Source organism: Lycium ferocissimum, chromosome 1 (assembly GCF_029784015.1).
Source record: "Lycium ferocissimum isolate CSIRO_LF1 chromosome 1, AGI_CSIRO_Lferr_CH_V1, whole genome shotgun sequence".
Taxonomy (NCBI): domain Eukaryota; kingdom Viridiplantae; phylum Streptophyta; class Magnoliopsida; order Solanales; family Solanaceae; genus Lycium; species Lycium ferocissimum.
The window spans coordinates 37,771,899-37,777,380 of record NC_081342.1 but is presented as its reverse complement, the minus strand read 5'-3'; positions in this window follow the sequence as shown (position 1 = coordinate 37,777,380).

Here is a 5,482-nt window from a genome sequence, read left to right as displayed (position 1 = left end):
AAAGAGGATGTCTATCCCGCTCCGTCTAATTCAGGAAAATTGTTAGTTAAAACAACGTATGAATTACGATTCATTTTGACCGCATTTTTTCACATTTTTAAATATTTTCTGAAACTATATCAATATTTGGCTTGTTTTAAAGCCAATATTTTAAATTTTCCAGTTTTAAATTTTAATAAGCCTAAATAATTATTTTTATTTAGTAATATATGCATTTAGTCTTTACTTGATTTAAATCGGGAGGGGGAGGGTTAATTTAAACATTTTAAAACTTAAAGGGGGGGGGGGGTTAAAAAAACAGGAAATAAACTTCCGCCCCCACCCCCGGCCAATTTTCATTTGGCTTCACCCGTCACCCTCCTCTCCTCTCAGGCGATATAGGCGACCTGGTTAGGGTTTTCTCGCACCCTTCGATTCTTGGCTATTTTGGGCTTTGTTTTCGTTAATTATTCGTGGGTTTTTGACCTCAACCATGTCCTTTCACGGTTTCCAGGTTCAGTTCCCATCGAATTTTTGTTTTTACTATCTAAATTAGTCCTTAAATATAGGATGTTACTCAGGTTTGGTGGGGCTAAGGTTGCCATAGGCGGGGTCATGAACCCTTGGCCATCTTGTGCACCTTAGCACCATAGAATCGAACCTAGGGGAAATTTCCTAGCAAATTCCTAAGTGAAGGTACACGAATTGGGGATTTTATCCCATTGTACCAATTAGTACAACTATACCATTAATAGAGGCTGTTTGTACTATTTTTGATTTTTTTTCCAGATTTTATTTGATTATTTGGATAAATTTTAGGGTACAAATGAGTTGTATTTTGTTGTCCTATATGGAAAATTTCAAATTATTTGTTAGAAGGGTACAATTTAAAGAATTTTGGGGGGAAAGGTTAGGATGAGGTGTCCATTTTATCTTAGGATTCCCTAATTTTTGAAAATCTATATATAGCAAGTTGAGGTATTTGGAGAGGGACCCTTTTTTTCGAAATTTAAAGAGTATAGGATAAAAATAAAATATATACAAGAAATATATGTATGAAAAATAGTTTTTAATATATCTAAATATATAAGAGAGAAAAGATAAAAAGAAAGGAGATTTTTGAGGATCAAAAGGGGTTTGGTGAATTGAAGTTTACAGTCTCAATCCTATTTTGGTCCTTAGGTTGCCTCAATAAAAGGTAAATCCTATTCTAATCTTTTTATATTTCCAGTTTTTGATAATGCTTTGCTTAACTTGTTTGTTATTTGAAATGCTGTGAATGTTTAGTCTAGTGTCTAATGTTGTTATTTTTGTGTTTGTTGTTTGTTATTCAAAGTCTTAAAATGAGCTAAGTGTTGGGTAACAGCATGCTAAATAGGTATTATAACATGTTAATGTGAAGAATAGAAAGAAAATGATTGAATATGGGGTTTAAGTTAAATTTTAAGGATAGTTAGTTAGATGTCTATGATAAGAAGTTTAGTTGGTTATAAGTTATACTTGAAACTGTAAGATCATGCTCTCTTTTCTTAGTTTTGTGTATTGAAGCTGTGGTGATTTTTTGGAGATTTTTTTGTTAGGATAAGGGCATTTAGCTTGATTTTTTAAGTAAGACATATTATTCTGAAATCTGGGAATCACTCCTATGTTTATTTCAGTTAAATTACTTCTTTTGGGTTCGAGTTTGTGGTCTGTTACCACTTCTGTTGTCAAACTAAAAAAAATGGTACACCTTAGTGTCTAGTGCTTGATAGTTTGATTTGGGCTGACAAACTCATAGCTTTTTTATGTTGAAATGACCTTAAGTAATCACTATAATCTAGCTTTGGTTAATTTGAAGTCTTGAAAGACTGCTTAAGTGTTTATATTGTCCTAAATGAAAACTGATTAGCTTTGACTAAATTTGCTATCTTATTTGAGTAGTTTGATAGAAATAAAAATGGAACTTGGTGGCTGTCTCATAAAGATCTTGAAACCTATGAGTTGTTATGAGTAGTTGACTAAAGATTGAGGTCTGTGGTGGCTAAAAAAAATGAGTTCTCATCAGCCTATGGGGATTTATGTTTTGCCTCATCTGAGATTTGCATAAGTTAGAATTTGAAAATGGCTTTAAAGGTGCAGAGTTTTCTTTGAAATGCAACTCTGTCCCTCTTTTATTCAAAAAGAGGCTAAAATATAAACTTGTTTAAACTTCTTGTACAATCTGCTATGTGTTTTGGCTTCTAGTGCATCTTCATGGTCTAGGATAGAGGTCATACACCATCTAAGTCCCTTGCCTTATACTTTCTGCAGTTTAGTATGATGTCTGTGGAAAATTTCCTAACCATGTGACTAAAAAATGGAAACTTGCTTTGAAAACAACTATCTAGACCAAACTGTGTTCACCTAGGTGTTGTTTGAAGACTATTGTGATCCATTTTAGATTATAATTGCCTCTAAATGTTATCATTTGCTTCAATTTATAATTTGACACTTCATAGAACTTGTTGTCTGGAGATTGAGATTGTAACTGCCCAATGCATGGCCTTGATGAACTAAAGTTGCAAAATGAACTTGTTTTGGACCCTGGGATACTGAACTGTGGCCAGAAGATACTTTGGAACTTGTAGCTCTGATTGTTTCGTCCTAAGTCTAAAAGTCAAAGACCAAATGGAGCCTACTGATGCTAAGAATTTCTAAAATGTGCTTTAACTTCTTACCTTTGTCATTTGATTTCAAGGTTGTAAGGGAAGGGCTTATGTTCTTGACCAAAAATAGACTAATGAATCTAGAGAAAGGATTAGTGTTGTTGGGTATTTTATCCTGTTCCTACCCTATGTCCTGTTTGTAACTTGATTATAGTGTCCATATTAGTTGCCATTGTGTCGTACACTGATATTGCCTATAGTTTATTCAATTCCTTTACTTGACATGACTAATAGGTAGATTAAAATGAATCTTAAAACTGGAACCATGCTTAGGTGATCCTATTTGTACTTGATTTACTAGTCATGTTTAGTTACCTAGTCTTGTCTGTTTGTCTGAATCAAGTCTTGTTCACTGAGCCATCACCTGCACCCAAGGTAGTGCCATGAACCATTTTGTCACAACCCAATCAAAGGGCCATGATGGGCACCCGAAACTAACCTACCGAGCACGTCTGAACATGCATCTCATAATCATCTCTAGGTGAACCACAAAGATAGCTCATGGGTATCATGATCTGTAAGGCAATATGTCACAAGATAACGACACATTTCTATATAATCCTAAAAAATTATGCTCATCATCACAAGCCGACAAACTGCCAAAATATCATATAACAATATGAACCAGTAGGGTTATGAAACGTCTAACTGTACACACATGTCTACGAGCCTCTACATAGAATACAAGTGACCATAAAGACCAACACTAATAGACTTCAGCTTCGAAGTAAGAGGAGTGCTCCTGAGAATCCGCTGATAAAGTACCTATGGATCTGATCCGTCTCCTTGCCTACCTGCAGGCATGAGCGCAGCGTCCAAAAACAAAAGAACATCAGTACGAATAATGTTCTGAGTATGCAAGGCTTGAATAGTAACATGATAAAAGCACGAAGAATAGCATAAGATAAGAACCATTTATACCTCATGATACCTTTTAAGGCATTCGTCATGCTTACTTAACATTTTCTAGAAAAAACGTTTCATATATCCACATACATACCTATACAATATCGGTACCCGACCATAATAAGGCTCGGTAATATCAGTACCCGGCTATAATAGGACTCAGTAATATCGGTATCCGGCCATAATAGGACTCGGTAATAGCCGTACCCGGCCATAATAGGACTCGGTAATATCCGTACCCAACTGCAGTGGTGCGCGCGCAATATATCTCGTACCTGGCCACATAGGCGCAGTGTCACACATAACTATATATATACATATATAAGAGTACATAAATAAAATCACATCATCAACATTATTATCATTATCACTAAATATTTCCTTAAAGGATCAACTATCATAGGATAAGATCAATAGTCTCATGAGAGAATCAAGATTTATGAACTTGGATAGCATTAGAAACGGAAGTATCATCATCGCTATATCTCACCTTGAAGGAACAAGTATTATGAGGTGAGATCAACAACAATGGATAAAATCAAGAAACACACGAAACAAACTCCGTAAACTCATAATAACATCAAATCCGTAAGCTTTGGAATCTCTAGAAATAGGATCATCTTCATCCTTATTATCATCATAGAAAACATCTATCTTTAGCATCATAAGAACTTTGAGAATCATGAAATTCTAGCTTTTTGGAAATAAGGATATTATGGAAGTCATGTACGGGTTCATAAGAAAAGAATCATGCCTTTAGAAAGAAAGGAAATAGCCTTAACATACCTTTTCAGTCGCCTTAACTTTAACTACTTAACGCTTATCCTCCTAAGCTCGTAAGTCTAGATTTAAGAGAATTCATGTTATTTTTAGGCTTATCGTCATATGCTTGTCTTAAGCCTTCAAATTAAATCCTTTTAGATTCTGTTGAAATTTGGGCAGCATCTCCCCTGTTTATATCCCTAGCCCGAATTCACGATACCAACAAAACAAAAACAATAGCAACACCAATATCAACAACATCATCATCAACACCAATATACTCAATATAACATCCCACACAATGTTTTCCCCATTTCTCAACTAATCATTAGACTTTACGAAGCTTTAACAACTAAATTTCCATAATACAATTCATAATATCAATAATAGAAAGTATCCTTACCACAATCAAGGTTGGAAAAACTTGGAATCTTATTTATCTTCGGCGGCCTCCTTTGATTCATCGAGATTCGTTGTTTAGAACAAGAACTACAAGACCTTATACGCTTCCCGAGCCTAAATCCTAGGGTTTCACTAATTTGGGCTAAAAATTTTGTGGAGGAAGTTGGGAAAATGTTCTAGGGGTTTAGGGAAGATTTGGGGAGGTGGTTGAATGAAATAAGGGGTAAATCCCCTTTTTATATTGTTCTAGGGTTGGTTTGCACCGACCTAGAACTTTCCGCACACTGTAGCGCGCTGTAGCTGCGTATTTCTGCTCTGCCAGCCTAACTTATAACATCCATAATTCAGTACTCCGACGTTGTATCGATGAGCGGTTTGTTGCGTTGGAAACTCGACTTCATGAACTTCAATTTACGCTTTTGCTTTACTTCAAAAATCCCCATAAACTAAAAGATATTTTTTCTCCAATTTGGCTCATACTTTGTTGTTCAAAGTAACGCTCATCTTTTTCTAAAGTCATACTAACTCAACTCCTTCCACTCAATTCCTTATAGGACCTTCCGGAATTCCTCATATATGCATCTTTACTCATAAAATATACTTAATAATGCTTCATCCCTTATACTCCAATGTTATTTTACTTAGCCATAGTTCAACATACTTACGCTCAAATTTGATAAGTGCTTCTTTGCAAGCATGGGGTGTAACACATTTTGTCTTAGTTTTTCCTTTTGGAATTCTTGAAA